This window comes from Thermobia domestica, chromosome 7 (genome assembly GCF_964235325.1).
Source record: "Thermobia domestica chromosome 7, izTheDome1.hap1.1, whole genome shotgun sequence".
In the NCBI taxonomy this organism is placed as follows: Eukaryota; Metazoa; Arthropoda; class Insecta; order Zygentoma; family Lepismatidae; genus Thermobia; species Thermobia domestica.
In genome coordinates, this window is record NC_137460.1 from 17,082,830 (window position 1) to 17,101,149 (window position 18,320).

The window sequence follows — 18,320 nt, forward strand, 5'->3', positions numbered from 1 at the left end:
CTATATATATATATATATATATATATATATATATATATATATATATATATATATATATATATATAATTTTTTAAAAAAATAGACCATTTAGAATTATTTATCCTTACAATTTTTTATATCCACAAATTCAAGGTGAGGGATATGAGATATTGATATTTTCCGAAAGTGTTGACCACCCTACAGAATGTCGATCCTGTGCCGTGTCGATCCTATGCCGTTTCGGTCCTGTGCCGTGTCGATCCTGTGCCGTTTCGGTCCTATGCCGTGTCGGCCCTGTGCCGTTTCGGTCCTATGCCGTGTCGATCCTACGCCGTTTCGTTCCTATACCGTTTCGATCGTATGACGGTTCTCTCCTATATATCCTTGAGAAAATAATTGTTACTTAATATTGCGTAATTATAAAATAATGTATTTTTTATTATTTCGATCGTATGAAAGTTCTGCTGTCGATCCTATGCCGTGTCGATCCTGTGCCGTTTCGGTTCTGTGCCGTGTCGATCCTATGCCGTGTCGATCCTACGCCGTGTCGATCCTATGCCGTGTCGATCCTACGCCGTGTCGATCCTACGCCGTGTCGGTCCTGTGCATGTAACCCAAACCCTAGAGTTATAATACGGACCACTACTAGGCAAAAGTAGTCGAAAACTGGCCTGAAGTTGAACAAATTTCTTCTCATAGCAAAATAATAAGGGCTTCACATATCCAGGAACTCCAGTATGTTCTTTAATATCTAGCTCTATGATATTCAGACAGTGACGGAATTTTGAAATTCATGACACTTATTTCTACCTGTACAAGTTACTTGCAAGGTCAAAGCTAGAATTTGAATCAATCATCTCTGGCCTGTTTCACAAAACTTACTAGTTTACAGGCGTATTTTCCAAGTCTCATTTTCTACCAAACACAGTAATGATTTTAGGGAGAGGGCCGGGGGAGGAAGCAACGATATTCTTCCCCCTCCCCCTGGGTGCTTGAGATCTTGGCGGAAATTTCTGTAGAACACCTATTTTTTTTACAAGTTTTACCCCTCCTGTGGACTGAAATCCTCCCTCCGCCCCCGGGGAAAATGCTCTGAAATCAACACTGATTCAAACAGAAGCATTTATCACGTTGAAAATATAGCAGTGAACAGGGGTGTAAATACTTATTCATTTCACCAACAATTGTGATTTTACGAAATTTATGTTGGTAGTTCTGAATATATTTTTCAAGACGTACACTACCGGTAGTATTACAAGACTAGTACATTTCGTGAAACAGGCCAATGAAGCGACATTCAAAATATGTTAATCAATAAGCTGGAATCAGTGCAGAAATGTTTTGTAAGGTTATTATGTATAAAAAAGAAATGGAACTACTATAGGTATAATAATTTGATAACAAAATTAGGTTTAGAAAGCCTGTCAATAAGAAGTAGATTAGACAGGAAATGTATTAATAGATATTGGAACATAGTCTAAAAAGATTCGGCGAGGGAAAATTCAGTGTAGGAAGATTCGGTGTAGAAAAATTCACTGCACGGAAAGTTTGGTGTAAGGAAAATTCAGTGTAAGGAATATTCGGTGTATGGAAGATTCCGTGCAAATGTTATTAGGCTACCAGAGGACAATAAATTTTAACTTTTTTTGATATTGCTTTACGAGTAAATAACTACAAAGACTCGGTGTATGAAACATCGGTGCGAAAAGCTATTAAACTTTTCCTTTACTAGAAAGGACAATTTAAACATTGTAATAATAAATCACGAGTAAATAACTCCACGAATGTTCAAAATAGAAAATTCGGTGCAGAAATCTACGAGAGACTACGACAGAACAATTTAAACTTTGTAATAACTCATGTAAATACGTAGATCGTTCAATAAATACGTGGCCTGACGCATTTCCAGTTGAGATAGGTTATAGATATTAATAATGTTGAATGTTAATATCTGTATAGAAATAGTGCAAAATATCAGTCTTCTAACCTAAACTGTTTTTTTGTTACAGATTCTAATCCATGACAAGGTGTGGCTATGGACAAAGTTGAGGCCGGAGCAGTTATTCAATACCTGTTTCTTAGGGAAAAATCTTCCAAGGAGATTCACGAGAAGATGACCAATATGTATGGCGATGTTGCCCGATCCTACAGCATGGTGAAAAAGTGTCCAGGCTTGTCGTCGTCCAACCTTGGCGCGGTCTCTCTACGGCACTACCCTCTATTTTTTCTTTTCTTCATTTAATCTCGGATACTGGTGCCGTGGTGGTTTCCAATTACCTCCCGTGGGATGATGACGTCCTAAGAACGGGACCTACAATTTAACGTAGAATCCGAACCAATTGTGTCCTCACTGGAAATCGAAGCCAGGTCTCCTTAATTGCAGTAAAAAAATGGTATATATTGCAGTACTGACTATCTCCCAATAAAGTATGTTCTTGGCTTTATCCTTCAATTTATCCTTTAGTTTTCCTAAGTTCATCAACTATGAATCTCGATTAGTAAGGATATATTTACTAAAGTTTTTATAACAAACATAAAAAATAAGTACAATGTGTTTATTATACTATATATTGTAGTAAAAAATATTAATGAGTATTTCAGAAATTGGTCTACTTGGTATTTATGAGTATTTCTAACCACCTTAAAAATTGTTGCTTCACAATGTATTAACCATATTACCACTATCTCACAATATACCATGTCCATTAAAATCTGACTATAATCTTAATGCTGAAGATAACCTAATTGAATATACAGCTATTTCTGAATGTAAAGACTAGGTTGAGCTAGTGACTTGATGTTTAATCATTAATTTTGCCAAGTGAGAAAATTGAACGAAAAGTAAAACACCAACAGTTGATTTCTTACTTACTACTGGTTACGGAGCCGGAGAAACAGCTTTTTCTGAAGTCCAAAAAAACCGGGTGTACTTTGTAGTAAAGAGATGGTTAAGTGGAGGATGAATAGGATCTGAAAACCTGGTGGTACAGCTAAAATCCATTAGTTTGGCAACCCTACTCTGATCATTTCTTTCCTCACCCTGTATGCTCAAAAGTTTTCTCACTAGTGTGTAAATTAAAGGAAAATTTTTAGGGAGGATAAAGTGTACATACGAGAAAATTAACATGGGGAACTTAAGTGTGACATATAGTTCTACAGAGAAAATAATCCCGTTTGCATATTCTTCTAAGTATTGATAGTATTCATTCTTAAATTTGTGGGCTTTCCTGGTTTCCACGATGGATTAGGAGGGAGAAACATATTTTAGTCATGCACGGTTGTATTTTAATATTAAGCCCAAACATCCATTTGCTATCTGAAAACTGGAGAGCATCTACCAATTAGATCTGTATCTTGAACTTGTGGTGGAAATGCGAGAGTTTCGTAGGAGGGAGAGAGATCGTGTTTCTGATCTTGTTTAATGTAAGAAATATATATTTTTTTTACTTTAGCGCATATCTCTTTTCGCCAGAGTATCATTGTGAACAACAAAGAATGAATGTATGTAAATTGGAGTGTAGAACAGGTAGCACTGTATGTAAAAAAATAGACCATAAAACATAATTTTCAGACATTTATTGTCTTTTTTGTTACTAAAGATAAAACACAATTAAAACACAAGAAACAATGAAGACATAAATTACGCTTAGCAAGACGAGTCTTCAAAACAGACAGTGGATGTCACAGGAGCATAATAAACTTTTTACGCTACAAGATCGAGAATTAAAATTTGTTCACTTATAAAGTTAGAAAACGTTGTGAAGGTTTTAATTTATGGCGAGCAATAATAAGATACACCCACCTAAAACCTGTATTTGTTAAATACAAGGTGCATAATCTTACTGAATGTCATTTCTCGTATCACAAGTTCAATTTACTGCTTTTGCCCCTTGTACATAAGAAAAATAGGTTTAGGTGTGTGTACCTATCACTCTTCGGTGCAAAGTAAAATCTTGCCAAATCTTATATTTCCATTTTGTCTCAACAAAACTCTCGTAGCTCTTTTAAAAGTAAAAGGGGCAGGTTTATTTGCTCCAAAAGTGGCAACAGAAATAAGTAACGTTCAAGCTATAAAGTAAGATTTTAAGACGAAAATCCCGAAAACACACAAGTCACAAATCCACTTGTATTATATACTCGGTGAAAAAAATTACCTACACATACTGACAAGGAAATACTGTATTTAGCACACAAAGTACAAAAGAGTATAAACCGAAACGTTCCAATTATAATTCACTCTTGTACTATGTATAGATGCTTTCTCACTTCCTTTTCGCTCATAATGGTCGCTTACATTTTTTGCGCAGAACTAGTACTTGCCTTTTTTCAACCTATGTCAATGATTAGCTTATCACTCTGACTTATACAGCAATCAATTCTGCCTCAAGCAATATGTGTCAAAAGATTTGAATGTAAACTTTCTAAGTGAAAAACTCAATGAAAACTTTGATTCTTTACTTCAAACATAAAACTTAAATCTCACAATTAAATTACCTACAGGAATAACAAAAAACTCAGTTTCTAACATTGACCAGATTTTAGTAAATCCATTAGTCATGAATGATGATTCAGAAGTTATAAACAGGTTTTTCAGATCATGAAGCACAAATTGTAAAAGTAAACATTTTAAAACAAACACCTGCAACTATAGAGAAACCCAATGAAACACCTATAATAACGAGATGTTTTAGTTCAAATAATATTTGTTATTTTGTTTATTTGCTTAGCTTGGAGACGTGGGATGATAATTATGAACTAACCGACGTGAATGACGTATATGAGAAAATATATGATACTGTAAAACATAGTTTTGAAGTAGCATTTCCAATAAAAAATAATTTTAGTAAAATAAAGAAGAAAAAAATAAAATGTATAACACCTGAAATCTTAAAAGCAAACATGGTAAACATACAACTAAATAAAACTAGGAAGCGTTACCCTACCGGGATGAATGAATTAATTTACAGACAACACAAAACTAGTTATAAAAAGTTGTTGAAGATAACGAAACAAAATTATAGCAGTAGGAAAATTCTTCAGTCGCACAATAAAACAAAGGCAATGTTGAAAATATCTAAAGAAGAACTCAACATGCAAATACGTAGCACCCATATAAATAGCATAATTTATTAGGGCGTGAACATGACAAATCCAAAGGACATAGCAACGTCTTTTAATAAATATTTCACAAATGTAGGGCAAACTCTTATTAAAAAAAGGAACTAGTAAAACTAACTTATCGGAACTTAAAATTAAAAAAATGTGATAAATCTATATTCTTGAAACCAGAAATAGAGAGTGAAATAATCATCATAATAAAACAAATGAAAAATTCGAATTCGGTTGGGTCGGACGAATTATCTAACAATTTAGTAAAAAGTTACAAATATTTAGTTAAACCATTATGTTATCTCTCAAATATTTCAATCGCCACAGGAACCTCTCTCAATAAACTAAAGATTGCTAAAGTTAAACCTTTGCACAAAAATGGTAAACCCAACGAAATAGAAAACTATAGACCGATATCATTGTTACACATTATAGGTAAAATTCTGGAAAAAATAATGTTCAATCGGGTTATGGATCTCATTAATAAATATTCTATTATATCCAACACACAACATGGTTTCTTGAAAGGTAAATCTACTGAGACACCAATTTTTCATTTTCTAGAAAACTGCAGAAAGTTACTGGATGAGAAAAAATTATCTATAGCAGTATTTTTAGATCTAACAAAAGCCTTCGATTTAGTAAATTATCATATATTGTTAGAAAAACTTAGTTGCTATGTTATTAGAGGCTTAGCAAATAAATGGTTTGAATCATACCTTAAAGATCGGAAACAATTAACCAAAATCACAGGAATAGTTAAAAATAAAATTCAAAAATGTGTGTCAAGTGAAGAAATTATTAATCGTGGAGTACCACAAGGATCAATTGTAGGACCACTTCTCTTTCTTCTTTATATAAATGATCTTTCTGAAAGTATTAATAGTTCATGTGTGACTTTATATGCAGATGATACAAACATAATAGTTAGTGGGAAAGATGAATGCGGATTAGCTTCAAACTGCCAAACGGCAATGAGCCAACTTTCAAGTTGGATGAATAAAAATGACCTAATCATTAATGTAAATAAAACATGTGTCTTAAATTTTAACAATGGTAAAAGTAATCAAGCCAATGCAATAATAAAAATAAATAATAACAAAGTTAAATATGTAGAAATTGTTACCTTTCTCGGAGTTAAAATATCTAATAAATTAAACTGGGAACCACATATAGAACATGTAAGAAGTAAGCTAAGCAAACTATGCTATGCAATTAGATGTGTAGGAGATAAGATTAATGTAAAAACAGCTAAGTGTATATATTACTCAAATTTTCATTCTACATTAAAATATGGCTTAATGTTCTGATGAAATGCACCTAAAAGTATTGCTATCTTTAGGCTACAGAAGAAAGTAGTAAAAATACTTGCAGGAGTAAAATGGACCTCTTCTTGCAGAAATATTTTTAAGGAACTTGGAATAATGACTCTTCCCTTAATGTATTTGTTCGAAATATTAATAAAACATAACATAGTATAACGTATTAATAAAACGTAACAAAACATAAAACACAACATAACATAGTTGAAAAAAACATAGTAGTGAATTTATTGTTAACAAAGCCATTCACAGTTATAACACAAGAAGTAAAGACGACATTCACTTGCATACACATAGGACAAATATATAAAATAAATCAGTTACGCACAAAGGTACTCTATTATACAATCTACTTCCATCATGTATAAAAAATCAGGTCTCTGTCAATAGCTTTAGATCCAAACTTAAAAGGTACTTGATAGAACATTGCTATTACTCGGTTGAAGAATATGTAGAAAATAATTCGTATATGTAAAATGAAATGTATAGTAAGTAAATTAGTGAAACCATAAGAATCTATATGTAATAATAGTATGTATGTTTATGTATACTGGTATATATATAAACGACATGTCCAATTTCGTTGTATGATGACGAACGGATGCAACAAATTATGATTATGCATATTTTAAAGGTTTCATCATTCTCGAAGCTATTTTTTTTCGTGATAGAATTTCCACTAAGGAATTTATTCACGGTCGAGAGTAAATGAGACTTTTTGATGCTTAAATTTTTCATACTAACTTGATGATATTTCCATTCCCATTCCTGATTGGCTGAGCTAAGTCCCCATAAGAAAATCTAATGCGTTCTCAAAAGTCGCCACGCTTCCTTGTTCTTCATCGACAAAATATTGCATACAAGAACAAAAGGTCGCAGAAAGGAGTATCTCGTCTAGTAGAATAGATAATCTACCTCATTCAATTCGTGAAACTGTAGTTTCATAGAAGAGAAAGAATGAAACCTGATACGTCACACCTCCCAATAATTGTTATATAGATTATTTTCCAACTAATACATTGACCTGATACATTAGGAACCTAAGACACCGTGTAGAGTTTCGTAAGAAAAGGGATCTGACAATTGTAGAGATTCATTATCCACATCTTTACTAAGCGTTGAAAAAAGTGAGAATAAGATATATTACAAACCACCAACTAGTGATCAGGAATCATGGAAGGTTGTAACGATCTCTGTACGCTATAACAACAATATACAGGATCCTATTCAAGCAATTAATACACATCATAAACAAAACTAATTACTAATAACCCATGGTACAAGTAATAATTTATGCCTAATAAGACATTCCAACAAGGAAATTCATACTTCATTACAATTCTCACCAAGTGTTAATGCTTGGATTTCAACCGAAATTGATTTAAGAGGTGCCAAAGGGGACAATATGCCTATAATGTATGATTACGTATACCATCAGAAATGTACGTCTACTCTGACATCAATTCTTTAATTCTACACATTATGTTCCGGTGGTTAAAAAAATGAAAATAAAACAGCAAACACAAATCAATATAAGTGATACCACGGGTCACTGTATGCCATTTTTCTTTGGAACCGAATGCACAAAACTTGATATCCGTCGTCGTCATCATGACTAATCGTATTTCAATTTTTCTAAGCTGCTTTTTTGCAGACACTTTTGAATACCGACTCTTAATCTCGCATGTAATTTAGGAATGTACATTCAACAATATTGTAGACAAAACATAACTTCAGAGGTATATACAATTATCACTTTAAATTTACAAAATAATTCAAGAGGTCTCTTCAAAAAAAAGTTATACCCTTAAATGTATATATTAGCCTCGTTTGATATTAATATATGTATGTTGAATACTGAATTAGAATATCATTCTTGATACAAACAGTGACTACAGTAATGGATCACAGTGCCTCTTACCTAGGAAATGCTAAGTTTTTATCACCGAGTCTGTTCGATCTGCAGGTCACCTCTACTGACTATTTGCCGGTACGAACGTTTCCATTGCAGGATACTGCATTCCAGCTGTATCACGCGCATAACATCCCACTTCTCTGTGCACAAATTTCATGGGCTGGTGAGGGTGCGGACTTAACGATGAGACAATCGCCTCTCTAGGAGAGAGAAACAAAGTCCAATGAGTTGAGATCTGGGGTCTTCAGGAATGTCCCAGATGAAGTTGCCGGAATTCCAATTTGTTGCTCCGTACAGCGGTAGAATTACAGCAATGTTTGAACTTGTCTTGGTGCAGTGCAACTGGCTCAAAATATTGAAATCAATGCCTGACATGTAATTTTCACTATCCATTTATCACAGCCCTTTATCATATATGGTACAATCGTAAACATTGTACAAAAAAAATATGCAAGTGAGAGGGTAATTAAAAACCACTACTTTCATGTTCCCGTATTTAACTCTCAGTGAAGACATAAAATTTCAGCGTTAGCATAGCAATGAAAATCCCTAAATACATATTTGAACTAAGATATAACAAATAGCAAAAATGAGATTTTTATCATTAATACCATCATTATCCATGTTATCAAGAGTCGAACTGTGAATTTATGTCCAAGCTGAATGTAGTCTCTCGCACAAGTAGCAATTTAATCATTAATAGTTAAACATTATTATGTTTCATTTCTATGTCTTCCCTTATTAGAAGTCTTAAGCAGTCTTATTAGGCAGCTTTATTTGCCTTATTAGGCAGAGTCTTATTTGAAAAATACACAAGTATACACATTCATATTTTGTTTATAGCGCTTATGAAGTCTCGATCAGATTTATACCCGTCCTGTGCCTAGTTAAATTAGGCCCGAAATATTTACAACTACACATCAAATCGGTTTAAAGAAATGCCTATGAATCTGCAATATAAACGGCACTCAATGGTTTGATGTGGTTTTGACCTCTCCCTTATATATCACAAAATACTAAATCTTTAAGTACATACAAATACATGCTGAGAAAATCAGTAGTATAATTGCTGAAGCGAACATGTCTTAGCACACTGCTGAGTTAGACCAAATCATATCCAAACCCTTGGTAGGCCTATTACTTACTTGTATATGTAACATTTCTCTTGCAATATTTAACTTCAACAAAATCTTTACTCTTACTTTTGTCACTATGAGGATTCTAACCCTATATATATAAAGTGCATTGCAAAACGTGATTTTGTGAAAGCTTTTAAGTAATATTCACACGTAAGACTTCTCTTATGCGTGTGTTATTTTATTATTATTATTATTTTTGTTTTTTTTTGCAAAATATGAAGGTTGAACAATTCGTCTCCACATATTAAGTACATATGCTATATTACATTTTGTGTTAACATTTCTAATTACGAATTTGAACTTTGATTATAGTTTTCTACAATCTTACCAGGTTCGCGACACAGTTGTCCTGCCCTTTTTGGGACCAATCCTAGTGGACATTGTAGACCTTGACTCCCGATGTGCGGAATGGGTTGGCATTCGCAAGACTAAAGCCTGGTTTAGGAGTAAACGTCGTTGGAACTTTTGTAGATCTGTTCGATTCTGGCCTCCCCAGGGTGGTTAGGGTTCATTTCTATATATTCGCAAATAATACTCTATGAGTACAGTAATGTAACCCCCAATTTGACCCCGTCCGGTTCAGGTGGAGCAAGAATAAATGCGGAAAACTTCTAACCCATCCTTCTCGACCCCTAGAAGGCGCAAGTTAACAATGTAGGTGTCATAGGATGTAGTACACTAAAGCTAATAAACACGACCATTTTGGTTACTCTGGGAGTAACATAAACCACTTATTTCCGGTTGCAAAGAAAATGACTACAGGATTTCATCCAGTAATTATACTCGACATAATCTTCAAGATTGTCATGGTAATAATCATCATAATAAAAATGTCTGAAACACAAGTTCATTTTACACCAAGCACATACAATAAAAGTAGATACATCACAAGTGAAACATTTACCTGTAATTTGATTGAAGTAGAACTTTTTGAGAGTGATGAATGCCCCAGCATCGCCAACGTCGAAGCCAGCCTTTGTCCAAGCCGATCGATTCATTTCACGAAATCTAGGAGAGCACAGTTGATGATGTATTAAAGATTGCCGTTTCATTATTTGATTCCGCTGTTTCAAATCAATGTCAGGCTCATCGCACAAGATGTGGTTCTCGATGTATCGTTGGAAAACTTTACGTTGACGGAAGTGGCGAACATCAAGCGGCTGTCCTTCGCCCGTACATCCTTCGGGAACTTGTTGGATGTCAACAGTCATTCCAGTCGGAAACTTGCTATCAATGTCCGCGCATGGCTTCCACGGGTCGATGATCAGACACGACACTCGATCTCGAGGTGCTGCGTTGGAGTAAACATCTTTACATCACTTTTCGAGGAGATCCATGGTCATTTTCCCGGACTTTGAGGCGACAACGTAAAGATTTGCAAATGTTGCGAGGGGTGGTCTTGGATTGGCAGGAATTGAGTACGATGAATAACATTGGATGTAAAATTCCGTTAGCACACAGAATCGGTTGAATTGTGTAACTGTGCTTTGTATAATCAACGTTTTCGACACCGAGTTCGATATGCCGTGTACCTTTGATTTTTTTTTTTGGCTCAGGCCCGTCTTTCAGATTCGGTATCTGAAAAATTAAACCGGAACGGGTTATCATCATTGCCATTTTTTTCTTTATTCATTATCCATTGTATTTTAGGAGAAGGGAAAAGGAAAAAGGAAAACAACCACAACACACAAAAACAACATACAAAAAACAATAATTTCCCTAAGTGCTATATTCATTTAGCATGTCTCTTAACTACCAACCTTAGTTCCTAATTGTTTCCTTTTCCTATCTTAATAGTTTATCAAAATTTATTAATGTTTATTATTTACTAAACTATCTTACCTAATTAAGCCTAGTCTAACATGACTGTTTATTTTTGCTAGTGTTTAATTATTATATGATTTTATTTATTAATATTTTTCTTTTTTAATTTTTAGATTGTTTATGCATAGTTAGTTTCTGCTTTATTTATTTGTTGTTTACGCATTTATTTATTTATTTATTTACGATATCAGTTATTTTTATTTAGTTTCCATTTCATTCCCTTCTTTTGTGTGCTAGTTCTCCATATTTATACTTCTTTCATTAATTTTGTTATTATATATTATTTATTTATTTTGTTATTTATTTATTTACTTATTTTGGTCTCTCCCTGTATGATTTTTGGTTAATCCCTGAATGGTTTTGGGCTTCTTTCCTGTGTTTCACTAGAAAATGCACTAATTTACTAATCGATTTTCACTTGGTTTTTCCCTGTGTGTCGTTTCTAATTTCACCGTAAACACTGAATAACACTAGAATAACAACACTAAGCACTACCACTGGCTACAATCACATACATTTTTGCACATATTCACTCTTCTCACTTATTTCAACACATTCCGATATAGTTATAATCATAGACGATTTCCCTGTGGCTACATTAGTTTTAGCTGACCCTTGTGGTTTATGCTTGTCCAATGGAGGAGTTTTCTCAGTCGAGTATCCTTGTCGAATAATCTCAGTGATACAGGTTTGAAGTCCAGGGCCCACTCAGAGCACTTAGTGCAGGCCCTGGTCCGTTGTGTCCTACCACCTATATCCGAACTGAGATCCGCACACCGGCTAACCTTATTCCAGTCTGAGATACTCCTGCCATCAAGTCCCTAGCGAGGTAACAGTTCCTGTAGCACACACGCGCGCACACAAGAAACGCCTAGTATGAACACAAACACTCACATACACGCATCCAGCGCATTCGGAGTTCCGATCCAGGTTTAGCCCGGGAATGCACTGGCACATCCACTCTTCCCCGGGGAGCACGGAATTCCGGTGCCTTCCAGAAGGTGCCTTCGGTCCTGGGGAGAGGTCCACTTTCTCCAACACGCATCCATCTCACTTTATCCATATTTGACTCCTACTTATTTCCATTATAATAATTTTTTCTCCTCATTTCTGAGTATGCTTGTGTGATTTTGCTTAATATTTTGCAATCCCTTTCGCTGCTGATTATCTGTTCCAGCGTTTTTGTTCTTATACTATCTCTTTCTGGTAACTCAATTCCAACACTGGGCACCAAAGAACATGATGTTCAGGTGATCCTAGTTCTCCGCACTCGTAGAACGGGTTGTCTTTTGCTTTGATCTTATGTAGGTAGGTTTCGTAGGGTCCGTGTCCACTGAGGAAGTGTATCAATCCTGATGCTGGGTCAAGGTATTTTAATTCTCTTCTCATCTCCACTGTTGATGTTATATTGAATAACCTCCTAGATTTAGTCGAGGTACTCCATTCTTGATCACATATGTTTTCAATGGCTACCTCGATGCCATTCTTCGTTGTAGCCTCATTGCCAATTAACTCTTTTATTTTTTCTTGCTTATTTTTCTTTAGCCAATAATTGCAGGCTCTTTGTACGACTATGAGATTCAAAAGTTTAACGTTTAGCAGTATACATAAAGCGTTGTTTGGAGTAGTGCTGAAAGCTCCACACAACCTTATAAGTAAGTTCCTCTGAGGTCTGTTTATACTTTCTTTTATCCTTTTATTGTTAATAATTCTATGTGCCCATACACTTGCTGCATAAGTCATAGTCGCACAGAGTAAAGTTCCATGATATAATTTGAGTGTTTGGATGGGTAATTTATAAGTATTCATGCTAATTGTGAGTAATTTATTTGTCACTTTATTTCCACCTTCAATAATATATTCAATATGCTTTCCAAAGTTTAGTCGGTCATCAATATTAACCCCCAAATACTTAAACTGTTACTCTTTCTATTTTCTGATCTTCGATCTTAATTAGTGGATCTCTCTGCAGTCTTATTCCGAATAACATGTATTTAGTTTTTGTATTTGATAATTTTAGCTTGCAGCCAGTACACCAATTTTGTAATTCGTTTAGTGTTTGGTTTGTCTTCACCTCTAATTGTCTTCTAGAATTTGTTGATACTATTATGGAGATATCATCGGCGAAAGCTACTATTTTGTCTATTAGTTCGCTATTATTCATTTTATGAAGGCATGGTTGCAACTGTATGTCCCACATGAGTGGTCCCAAATTTGGGCCTTGTGGACATCCTTTTTCGTTATTCACAGTTATATCCCCTTGCTCTAGTTGTATTAATATTCGTCTATTACAGAAGTAGCTTTTGGTTATATTTATTAGGTATTGTGGAAGCTCTACACTTTTTAAATTATCTATCAGCGATAGTATCCAGATTATCAAAGGCACCCTCTATGTCTACAAATAGCGCTAGGGCATATTTCTTCTGGAAGCTTCTTGTCTGCAATTGTTCTTTAAAAGCATTTGGCACCTCTTCTGTTGATTTATCTGCCCTAAATCCAAACTGCAGTTCGTCGTCTTTTACGTTCCTATATTTGTTTATTCTGTTGGCTATTATTTTTTCAATTAGTGTTATGTTTTTGTAGTATATTTTTTACTAATTTACTATTGCATTTCTAAGTTTAGTCGAACCAGAGTTGACAAAAACAAAAGATCGTCATCAGATTTAGAATTTTCAAAAAACCAGTGCGTAGCTATTTATCTGAAGAAATATGTAACGAAATAAACATTTTATTCCAAATAAAAAATAAAAAAACAATACATGTCTAATTGTAGGTTCCTCTAATAGTTATTACAGTAAAACTTACCATAATAATAAAAATGTTATTCCCTCTTAATCAGAAAATGTACAAAATTACGTTTCTAATACAAGAAAAATGTTTAAAACGATATTTGCGACACATTATGTTCGTGCAGTCGTTTTGACCGCGCGCGACTTCTCGAGGGTTAAAGGAGAGTCCACTATAATCAGTCACTCTTGATCCCCACTCAAAGGATGCAGAGTCCACCCAATCACTCCAAACGCACTGCTAATGTAACACAAAACTCTGTTCCTAGCCGTTGCCATACTGTGCAGTCGCCCCTTGTCGGTCTGAGAGCTCAGATAATGTACTCATAAATGACATGATTGGGGATGACAGAACCGACAAGTTGCGCCCAGGATTTTCAAATATACAACTCAACAAAACGTGAGGTACGGGATCCAATCTGGGTTGCATTTAAATAAAATCCAACACGTATAAAAGAAACAGACTGTGATGTTAAAGGGGGTGAAAAGGGGCAAGAAGGGAGTAACTTTCAGGATAGGTTAATCTACTTGCACTTACTTGCAGGTCTGATCGTTGTCCTCTCGACGATTCCTCCAACGGGCCGACGTCCGTCCATCCCTCTGTTTGGCTGGCTGGTCCTTCAAGTAACCAAGGTTAAGAGTCAGCGAAACCCGGACTGAGAAACTAACTTTACGAAAACCGCAACTTTAGTTAAACTTAAAAATTCTTCTCAAAAAGCAATACATCGTCGTAGATGGCTATCTGGCGTTAGCCGAAACAAAGGTGCTCTATAAGACAGAGCAAGGCTTTCAATCGTAAATTACAAAATGAAGCTCGCGATTTACATTCTAACTCGTCCCTCGCTTCATGTCGACTGTCCCTTCCAAAAGAGTCTCAATTGATTTTGTATGGCCTTCCTTCCGGGTTCATGTCCTGGGTTATTCACCCTGATTTGCGTCTCGATGAAGAAAGTGCATGCTTGTAAATTAAACAAGGTAAGGTGATGATAGGAATGCAGACGGGTAAGCAATCTGTTATTTTATTAATTGAGAAATTACAAACGTAAGAAGTAAATGACAGACAGCAAAGACAAATGAACTTAGAAAAAAAAGTCGAAAGGTGATTTAACTTAAAATGAAATGTTATTCTTTTCACTGTAGTGTTCTTTTAAAATAAAATGTCCCATTGTTAAAAATGAGATACTTTGCCATGTGTCCAAATACAGATATCTTCACATCCCCCCTGAAATCAAAGTCCCGAATGAAAACATTTCGGAGACAAACAAAAAATCACTTTTAGAATTTCTGTTTTTTTTAAAAAAGCTTAAGCATCTTTGTAGTTTCATTCAGTGTTCATGATAAAAACACAACAGCAAATATAGTCTGGAAAGAATCATATGATAAGAAATGATGAGTACAGCAGGAATGTTCACACATTAACACAGTTGACAGCAGAACAGTCAATGCCAAATGACGTAAGCACGGCAAGGTTGATGTTGTAAACACGGCATCACTAAGCACAAAATGTAGATCTGGAAATTAGAGGTACAATGTCCTTACACATCACATAACTGGAAAGTTCATTCAATACAAGTAGATTATAGGAGTAGGGTAGACAGGAATATAATAGTAACATCACAAAATTTAGGGGATACAGTCAATGACTGCCCAAAACACGTAATATATGAGAATAGGAACAATAATTGGATAAAATGATGGAATGAATAAAATCGACGAAAAATCAGGGGGAAAAGTGCAAAAGTGATAACTAAACCATAATCCATACGTATATATCTACATATAGGAACTAAAAAAAACTCCAATTCCAATAAAATTGTAACTCTATAATCAAAATAATCATTACGCGGTAGAAGAAAAATTAATCTAGCTACCCATAGAAAGAATAGATAAAACAACACAAAAGAATGTTGATTTCAGGTTTTAGAAAAGCGAATTGTGGAGAATTTAGTTCCACAATGTCCGACGTGTTGGCAGAGTTATAGCCCTCTGCACTGGCTATTAAAACCTTAAAAGAAATCAACATGACAGGCTATCACCAAACATATTCCTAAATCCCTAACTAAATATGCGATAAAAAAATTACTTTCTTCTTATATGAAAGTAAAAGTACGTGTACCCACAGACAAATGTTGAATCAAGTCAATTCTTCAAATGTACAAAACTATATATCAAATGGGCACAACTCTTCGTCATACATAAATCCCAAGTCATCTTCATGATGAAATACGCAAGTTTACTATATACACTGCAGGCGATGAAAAATTGATCATTCAAAAAGATTACTAAAATCATGCAAGAGGTTGTAACAGTGTATATTCCTTTGAAAAGAATACATTGACTGAGTATATTCCCAATAACTAATAACAAATCGTAGGATCGAGTCAAAAATACAGGGAAAGAAAAAAACTTCATTCTTCTTTACATCCACATTTGGGTTATAAAATGCATCTTGAAAAATGCAAAAAACGTAGGAATTCATTCTTCATCACTATCATAACATAGATAGCATACACATATTAATTCACAGTTGCGTCTATCTCCCTAGTTTTCTTCTGCAAAACATAATGTATCAATAAGATGTTGATTTGGCGCCTACTAATTTACTCAGTTCATAAGCTGTTGATAAGATGACCAAGAAAAAGAACGTGTTCTACAAAGTTAACCAACAGTTCTAAGTAACTGAAAAAACAATGATGTCTATATGAGTACTCCTTTTTCTCCTTCTCTTCGTAGTAATTGTTATTGCCGGCAAGACTTAGAAATACAAACAAATCAAAACAAATTTCATAATGACATGGCCAGTGTCAAAACAAAATTCGTTACCAACTTCACAGATGTTCCTAATCCTTCAAATCTTCCTTTGAGAACCGTCTTCTTTTTCCTCTTTTTTTTTTTAAAAAAAAACTTCATTGCAGAGAAACAGCTTCTGCTCCTTTTCCTTCTTCCACGGGAAAATACACAGGTAAAAGACGCTGATAGAAATCCCAATTCTCCTTGTCAAAAATACACAACACAATACGGTCTACATTGTCCACATGATCCTCTAAAAATTTTCGTGTACTCAGCAATGCAATTCTCGCAGCAGGTTCCTTAGGGAAATGAAATGCACCAGCAGCAATGCAAGGAAAAGCCACAGTTGAAAGCTGATTTTTCAATACAAAATCAAAACAATTGTTATAACAATTCTCCAAAGTCTTCTTGTTCGCATCTCTGGGACCACACGTCAATAATACATAATCAGCAGGGAGATTATAGCCTGGAGCAATCTTCACTTGTCCTGGCTTCAAAGAATGTATTTTCTCGCAATCTTTACGAAATTCTTCTCCTGCAGCTTCTTGGATACTTCTATCTGCTCCTCCTAATGGAACAAGTAATTCATTCGTAGGGTTAACAACAGCACCAGCTTTAATCATAGCGATATCTCCTCGAAAAACACTGATTTTCTTGTTGATTGCAGAATTGGCACCAAACTTCGGTTTCAAACCGGAACAATTCTTCCCTGTTTCAGCCCAAGTGGGTAATTAGTTGGCAATCACAATCTCACGAAGATTCACAGATGGAATATATTTCTTCTTTTTCTATCATGTTCACCGCAGGGTTAAAAATGATCTCATAGTGTTCTTCTTTTTCTTTCTCTCTCTTATTTTTTCCTTCCTGTTCTTCGGCACAGCAGGCATTCGCAGTAGCATCCTCGACAACGTCTTGTATATCTAAGTCAACATCATCTTCTTCTCCCTTTTCCTCGTTTTCCTTCTCCTGTTTCTCGTAGTACTTCTTCAATCTTTGTACTGCAATCGAATCAACCTTGAATCTTCCTCACGCAGTATTGAACTTAACAAAATAGGAATTTGGGTGGTCAATATCCTGAATGATTCCTGGACCAAAATAACGTCCACTGAAAGCTCTGGTGGATCCTTTCTTCATGGTACTGTCCAAAATCCATACCTTGTCTCCGACTTTAAAATTAGGTTTCGAATGACGTTTGTCATAAAATTTCGTTGCCGTCTTATGTCTCTGAAACCATTTATCATGGGCTTTGTCTCGTATTTCTACAAGTTGCAGTAAACGTTCAGCATTGTCCTGAAATTGACAAGGGGTGTCCAAAATTGCTTCGTGTAGCATTCTACATCTGAATCCATGCAGAAGTTCAAAGGGGCTGTATCCAGAGGATAAGTTGACAGTTAAATTGTAAACTAACACGACAGATGGCAGCAGTTCGACCCATTTTCCTTGATCCTTATCACAC